This window comes from Anas acuta, chromosome 3 (assembly GCF_963932015.1).
Source record: "Anas acuta chromosome 3, bAnaAcu1.1, whole genome shotgun sequence".
NCBI classification, from domain to species: domain Eukaryota; kingdom Metazoa; phylum Chordata; class Aves; order Anseriformes; family Anatidae; genus Anas; species Anas acuta.
Genome location: NC_088981.1, coordinates 87,307,121 through 87,314,814, shown reverse-complemented (window position 1 = coordinate 87,314,814; position 7,694 = coordinate 87,307,121). Strand labels below are relative to the sequence as shown.

The 7,694-nt window shown below is 46.1% G+C and overlaps 1 long non-coding RNA gene across 2 annotated transcripts; it reads left to right on the top strand.

The window, feature by feature from the left end:
• Positions 1 to 1,813: 1,813 nt before the first annotated feature.
• Positions 1,814 to 7,593, top strand: LOC137854601 (uncharacterized). Of its 2 annotated transcripts, none has more exons than XR_011095289.1 (5): positions 1,814 to 2,424; positions 2,578 to 3,466; positions 3,552 to 3,672; positions 3,906 to 4,097; positions 5,531 to 7,593. It is a non-coding gene; the product is annotated as an uncharacterized lncRNA (long non-coding RNA). The 2 variants fall into 2 exon arrangements; XR_011095290.1 differs by having other exon boundaries at positions 1,815 to 2,424; positions 3,585 to 3,672.
• The last annotated feature ends 101 nt before the right edge of the window (positions 7,594 to 7,694 follow it).

Genomic DNA, 7,694 nt, shown 5'->3' with positions numbered 1-7,694 from the left:
GCGCCGGGCAGTGCTGCTTGTGTCGGGTCAGCGCTCTCCTCAGTGCCTGGGACAAACGTCGCATTCACCGGCGGATCTTTCAGCAGCAGGACAGCACGGTGAAAGGCAGCCCTGTCAAAATGACTCTGCTGCCACAGAATCTGAAATCTGATTTATTAATTAAATCATATCAGCAAGTGCTCTGGTGGTTGAAATATGCCCCTGTTCAGTGAGAAAAAAGAACATGACAGAAATGTTTACAGGATGCCTCACCCCCAAATTTCCTGTAAAGGACACAGCTTGTTATTTTTCAAAACATGCTGGATATATTTTCTTTACATCTTGGTTTATTGTGATGCATGGGAATGATTGTAAAACTGAAACATGTAAGAACGATGGGGAAAAAAAATGGACTACACAGGAGGAGCTTGCATATCCTGTGAGCATTACCTGTCCTATGGAAGGACAGGTCGAAAGACATTTGGCCAGCTTTTCCCCCAGAGGAACACATACTTAGAAATAATCTTCGCTTAATCACTTGTCAAGTCATTTTTCAATGGTATTTATCACGCTAAATGACACACGAAGAGAAATAAAGCCCCCAGCGGCCCAGGCCCCTCGTGCTGGTGCCGTTGCCCTTGGAGGGGCCTCTGCGCAGCCCCTGGCTGCCTGTCCTCTGCTGGAGAGCATTTCCTGGGCTGCTCCTCCACTTTTGTGCCACCCGTTAAGCCTTCTGCTGACAGGACCCCCACCTCCGATGGCCACCGTGCGGCTCATGGTGTGGTGCAGGCCCTGATGGCTGCTCCACACCGGGAGCACAGCCCTGGGCCTTCAGATCATCATTCCCGGTGCTGGGCTAACACCTAGACCCCAGAAAGCCTCCCTGCAGTTGTTCCATGCGGTTTTGTCTGGTTTTTATTTCCCTCTCCTTGTTTCTGGTCATGCCTGCCTTTCAGCTTTGAGGGCATAATGAGAAGTCACCGTGAACGCCACCCCTGCTGCCTCCGGCCCACCTGAGGACACAGCACCAGCACCCTCCCCCAAATGTCCTCTCGACAGCCCTCCATCAGAAACCACAGGAGTATCACCCAGCAACTGTGTGGTACTTCCACACCATGCTGGACACGAACACTTGGCTAGACAATAAGCCGGGCCTTGGTGGAGCTGGCACAAAGCACCCAGGCGCCAGACCCTGGGGGAGCAGATGGCTTGCCTGTTTGCTTCCAGACATTGAGGCTCCAAATCTGTGCCACATCCCTGCCCCAGATTCGCATCAGCTGAACTGCCTCCCGTCAGATTGCTTCTCCTGCCTGGCGGGACGGCTCCAAACTCTGATATCCACATATTATAGCTCATTTCGAAAATAAAAATAAAAACAGGTCTTCTAGGGTTTAAGACGTTTTTCCTTAGCTAGAAAAATGGGGCTAATAGTTCCCTGCCTCGCTAGAGAGGCCAGCTTTAAGTTTAGTAGCTGCTTTTAGAAAATACTTGGGATTTTTTGAGCAGAGGGCTTTGTGTTGGTACTTCTGGCTATCGCTGCTGTCCCTAGGGATGAGGAGCGTCTGCGCCAGACAGGGTAAGAATAGCAACAGGGGACTGATACCGCGCTCGCGTGCAGGATGGGCGAGGTGAATGCCATCTCCCTTTTGTCTCCCTTCATAAATCAACTCCTTCTCTCTCTTTCTTCAGATTTTCATAAGGAGTGGCGTTTTTCACCATACAGGAAATGGGTGAAGTATCTCGAGTGATTGGTCCCACATCCAGGGAGTTCCAGCTCTTAAAACCAACCGGTAAGAGTTTTTGGGCCATTGTTTCCTCTCAACAGAAAGGATTTGGGATTTTATGCATAACAAACGTTTTGGTCCACGTTGGCCAGAAAACTGCCAAGCAATGTTCTATATATTTGTTTCTATGGCTTTAGGCAATTTTCATTTCAGGAAAAAAAAAAAACTGCATAGTACACACGGACAGACAAAATGCCTAGTGGAGAACAGCTCAAGAAAAAACATAATTTTACCTCAATAAAAGGTAAGATAACTCGGCTGCTTGGCAGTGCAGGAACACTGTGGGTGCCTGGAATTCGCTTCTATTGTCCCCTATCTGAATTGCTTTGAAAAAGGTCACATGAGGAGGAAAGGAAGTTTTGACTTTCACATGCCTGTTATTGCTAAGGAAACCACTTCCTTGGTATTCACATATTCAGCATGTCTCCAGTTTTGGCTCTCTGACAAATGACATCGTGCTACTGCATCAAGTAACAAAGAAGGGTGGAGAATGCTGTTAGATAACTCGACGTGTTTTAAACACCAGTACAGCTTTTGTAGGGCTGCCAAGCTTCAAGTACACTCCAAAAGAGCAAGCGGGGGCCTTTTTTAGCTGCAAATGAGATACCTGGAGTTCAGAAGGACAGAACAAAGATTCTGGTCTGCATCTAACCAAGCTCAGGTATTTCTGAGGTTTATCGGGTTTGTAGCTTTGGCAATGTTCTCACACCGCTGTAGATATTTGGAGAGCAGTTTTGTAACAGCAAAATACCTGAATTATTGCCTTTGCAGACTTTATTCTAGCTTTCAGATATATCCTTACTTTTTTTTTTAGGCTTTCAGATATCAGAAACTGAGCATCTGAAGATAACATCTGGTAATTTCATTAAGAGATTTGTATTTGAACCTTGGGTCCGTGGGACTTTTCCCATTTTTCTGACTTCCACGTCAAGCAAGGGAACAGCAGGAGCGACAAGCTTCAGTTGGTTAGGACTGGGAACCTCCACCAATGTTTATTTTTTAAGAGGAATGAAGCAAATTTTCTTTGAAGTAACATATTTGCAGATCTCAATCTGACAAGAAGGAAATACATCATGATTAGGCTGATTTCTGCTTTACGAGGAAAAGAAGTCTAGTGTGCTTCAGGCTAGAAGCGACTTTCACTGTAAATATACAACAGTTGCTGAGATTACTGGGAACAAGCATGAAGCACACACAAATCAAAGGAATTGAACAGCTAAAGCCCTGCTCAATTTACTGAGAGGCTACTATGCTTCTGGTATGTCAAGATCTATTTGTCTAAACGTTATCGGTAAAAACAACATAATGTAGTGAACTGAGCCTGGGACTGCGGAGGCCAGAAATCAATATTCTGATCTTGGCCCTGCCTCAGATGCACGCGGTGGCCCCAGAGTAGCTGTTTAATCTCCCTGCGTGCTCACCAGAGATAAAGCAGCTCAAACACAATGAACTATCTCCTCCACCGAAGAGTTGCGCAGAGCAGCTCACAGCTTCCGTGTGCTTCTCCGAAGACGTGAATAGTTACAGAAATATTAACCTTACCTGCGAGACTTCTCCACGTTTGTCTCCAGGAAAATATAAGCCGTGTGTCTTTGGAGCTGAAATTTCAGGTCCGTTCTCCACTAGAAGACCTCGCTCCAATCCCACAGAGATTCCAGACGCAGCCTGGTGGCAGCACAGAAGCCACCTGGGTATCTGCCACGGTAATGGCCTTGTTTTATTTTTTTCCCTTCTTAAACATGTAAAAACTGAATTATTTAAGAAATGGTTTGGCTTTTTTTTCCTCAGAGAACATCCTCATTTTCATTCTGTCGGTGGCAGGAATAGAGGCTACCTCCTCAGAAGTTACTGGCTTAATGCAGAAATAACGGAGAGAAGCACCTATACCTATGGCCTGTTTATTTTGGAGGTAAGACTATGTTTTAAAATACTTAAAGTCATGCTAGATGTCATGTTCCACTGGCTTTTCATCATTTCTGAATGATCAGCTCACTAGGGCCTTAGCTGAGCCACACTCATTGCCAGGGATCTCAGAGGGGATACCTGAGGTGAGACAGAAGACTCTTCTTGTGGCTTTACTCAGGAGTTTTTACCAGTCTTGTTTGTTTTTAAACAAAACACAAATTATCTTCTGCTATACAGGACAGGAGAGAAGTATTGGCTGTATCCCTCCTCCATGAAGCAAATGAGTTCCAGGTATGGAGGACACGAGAGCACCTGTGACCCAGGAAACTGTGTTTTCCAGCCCAAAGGAGAGGAAGTTTCTTAATTACTCTAGAAACTGCTTCTGAATGGGCATTTGGGAATTGCTGAGAAAAAGCAAGTGCTTAAATGGTAAGGTCTGTATTTACTATATTAGTTTTGTACTCGTTAGTACCTGTGGAAATTAGTGGTGGCTCTGGGTTTCGTCTGCCTTCCTAGCCAGCCCTGGTGGCTCTGCTGCTGCAGGCCATGGCCAGCAATGCCCCAGCCCTGCAGAAGGGTGTGCGTTACCACCAGGAAAGCCTGGAAACACTCAGGGGGGTGAACAGGGGCGATGCGGTGAGGGCAGCCGGGTTGCTAAGCGCAGGGGCAGCTATGCAGGGCAGGGCAGAGCCACGCAGCCCAGAAGCAGCTGAGCATTCAGCAAGCTGCACGCTGCCGTGCGTTTCCATAGCTTGGGCTGGAGCAAAGCCCTAGCAGGGAAGGGTCAAAAGTGCAGCGCTGGAGGGCTGAGCCCAGGCCGCCTGCGCCCTAAACCGGCAACGTCCCCAGCAGAAAAAGGACTTAACGGAGGAGCTGCAAGGGTACAGATGTGCCCCCAATAACCCGAGAGCGGGGAGCGTGTTGGAAAGGAAAATGAGATTCCCCTCGCTCTTGGTTTACACCTCTAAAACCAAGCGAGTCTTTGCTCACCCTTATCTGCGTGATCTCAGATTCCTTTACGTGACTCATTTGACACCTACTTATTTCCCAGCATATGCATTTAACTGTTTCCCTCGGCATCCTTTTGCTCTGACAGCGCCTGAGATCAGCGTCCTGCTTTCCCCCATTCCTTCCCATGCCACACTCTCTGTCCTAACCTTCCCCCTCTCATTAGGGAAGGCCTTTTGAATGCTCAGAGACGCTGGCTGTGGACAGGCCAGCCCATGTCTGATTTCACTTCCTCTAGTGCAATCTCGGACCTCAGTGACTGCACTTTTAATTTAGACTGACGTAACCAAGATTGAAATCTGTCCCACAGCAAATATTTATCAGAGCATATCAAAGAAAAAGCGTACCAAAAGAGGAAACAAGCAAAACAGCGAGTGCCACTAAATTTTGCCAAGATAGATTTCAAAGTCAGTCAAAACCACCCCAGAGACAGCTAAAACATAGGACAAAGTAGCACAGTGAAAAAAAATAAAAGCGTATTTCCGAGCAGTGACGCCCTACATCTCCCAGAGAACATTTTTTACTTGCTTATAACTAGCAAAGATTGAGAAGAAAGGCCCGCACAGAACTAGCACCGCAGGAGTAAGGTCGATGCTCGCTGCTCCGCCGCCTCAGTTAACAGCTTCGCCTTGATACGTGCGCCAGTCGCTGCTACCTGCTCAGCTCAGGAGCCCTTTCTGCGGAGCATTAAGGAAAAAAAAAAAGAACATACACAACTGGCTTTATGAAGGGTGTAAAATAACGGGACGCCACACTTTAATTAGATAATTAAAACTCTGTTGCTGCTTTGCTACATGCCAAGGACACTCAGTTTCTTGGCAACAGACCTCTAATTTTCCTCCTTTGATATCCAGGTCACAGCCGTTTGAATTAGAGGCTCGTTTCCAGCAGCAGTGCACGACAACGGCACACAGCTTCCCGTCCTGGTTCAAGTATTTATTCCCCTGAAGTTCAGTGGCTTTCGACTCTGTCAGCTGTATCTGCAATTACAAAAACTGTTAAAGCCCCTACAAAGAGGAATATCAATAGTCACAAAGGCAAGGGGACACCTTTCACATGGAAAAGCATATCTGAAAATGAGTTTCTGATGAAAATGAAATTGAAAAGTTTCATCCTCCCCTCTCCAGTTTCTTCAAAAGTTATCCCTAAATATTGTTACCATCCCACCTTCTTATGGGGAAGGGGAGAACTGTCCTAGAAGAGTCTAGTCTGTCTGCTGGACAGATTACATAGGGAAACTGTATATATTTCGGGTGAGCTGTGCCTCAGGCAGCCAGCTGGAAGAAAAGCCCCCAGCCCTAAAGCACTGCATAAGCTGCCAGCGTTTGGGCTGTGGAGCAAACTCCAGGCAGGCTAAGGATGATCAAACGTCCCCAATCCATGTGCAAGGGACACCTCCTCATCCCTACCCGTGCTTCAGCAGGGAAGGCGTAAGAGCACACGCGTATTTTTGACAAACAGATGCTTTTTCACAACACGGGAGTACAGAGCACGCTCCCAAGGAGCTGGTAAGAGAACAAATCACACAGAGCAGATGGCAGTCCCACTGCTTAATGCACTGTTGGAAGGTGCCCAGCTAGCCTGGTGATGAGTGATACAAGAACCTATATAGAATAATGCTCTTTGTTAAGCACCAGCTATTTATTACATTATATTCCTGAGAACAGCTGAGGTGAATTAACCACAGTAACCATACACTGCTCCCTCTGACAGCCCTGCAGTATCTGTGCTGCTGCCTTGGCTGATGGCACCTTCTGGGCAGATGTGAACCCGTTCAAAGCTAACCCTAAGCCAGCTGCCCAGGTTTGCGTACCACCAAACCCCAACAAACCGCTCCGCAGGTGCGTTACTGTGTGCTTGCTGCTACTCTAACAGGTTTTGGACAACTTGGAGCTTGCCCAGAGCAGGCTGCATCCACTCCGACGGCGTAACAAAACCGCAGCTTGACGATGCTGCACCAGCTGCTGTGCTATTTAGTGGGGCAAGCACGCATCTCCACAGCTACTTCGAGTAAAGGAACGGTGACCATGCTCTCTGATCTGCTCAAAAGCAGGTATAACACAAGGTTTTTGTATTCGTCTCTTTGTAAAGCCAACATCCACGCCTCCGTATTATCATTTAGCTCTAAACACATCCAAGTTCCATTCTTCTTCATTAAAAAGTCATTAAGCAATTTCATCAAACACTGCTGCAAAGTGAGATGTGCTAGGACTCACAAATTACATTCTTTATTGTCTGTCCTAAACTTAATCTGGTTCTAGGGACAGGTGAGGTAAACAACGTAGAAGCTTGACCACAAAATCTGGACTACCTTGATATTCTGGCAATGAAGCTAAGACAACACCACTTTCTTCCGGAGAACAGCCTGTCCCTGTAAGACTGGTATCCCACACACAAAAACAGAAACATTATTTTTTGCTCAGGCTATTTCCCTCTGATGATGAGCACATCTTAAACACTTTTATTGTTTCATAACCAGCTAGTGATCAGGTAGCAGCCATCTTCTGCATTATTTCCTGTGGAACAAGGTACGTGAGTACTCCTCCGTGGCTGTTTTGCAGAAGCCATCTACCCCTGAACTACCACTGCTCACATTCAGTCACCTGCAACATCTAATAAAACGAGGATTAAAGTAGAAGGGGGGTCAGAGAGACTTGGCAACCTTACCATTCTGTATGAGCCAACTCAATAACGTAGCTTATTGTAGTTGGGATACAGGTATGAGCAGTTTCCAAACCTAATTTAAGATTTTTGCTATGTTTATTTGAGTTATCTTACAAAGGGAACATTCCACAGTATGCTGGCATGCCATACATACACATTTGGTTTCAAAGGAAACTAAAGACATGACATCAGCTAAAATCCATAGAATTATTACAGTTTCAACACAAAAATAATCTAGTTAAGCCACAAAACATGGGAAAAATTAAATATTTTTGCTCTTCTTAATTAAAACAATGCAAAATCTTAATGAAGAAACTGTACTGGAAAGAGGCAATGCAGAAAGTCGATTCTTTT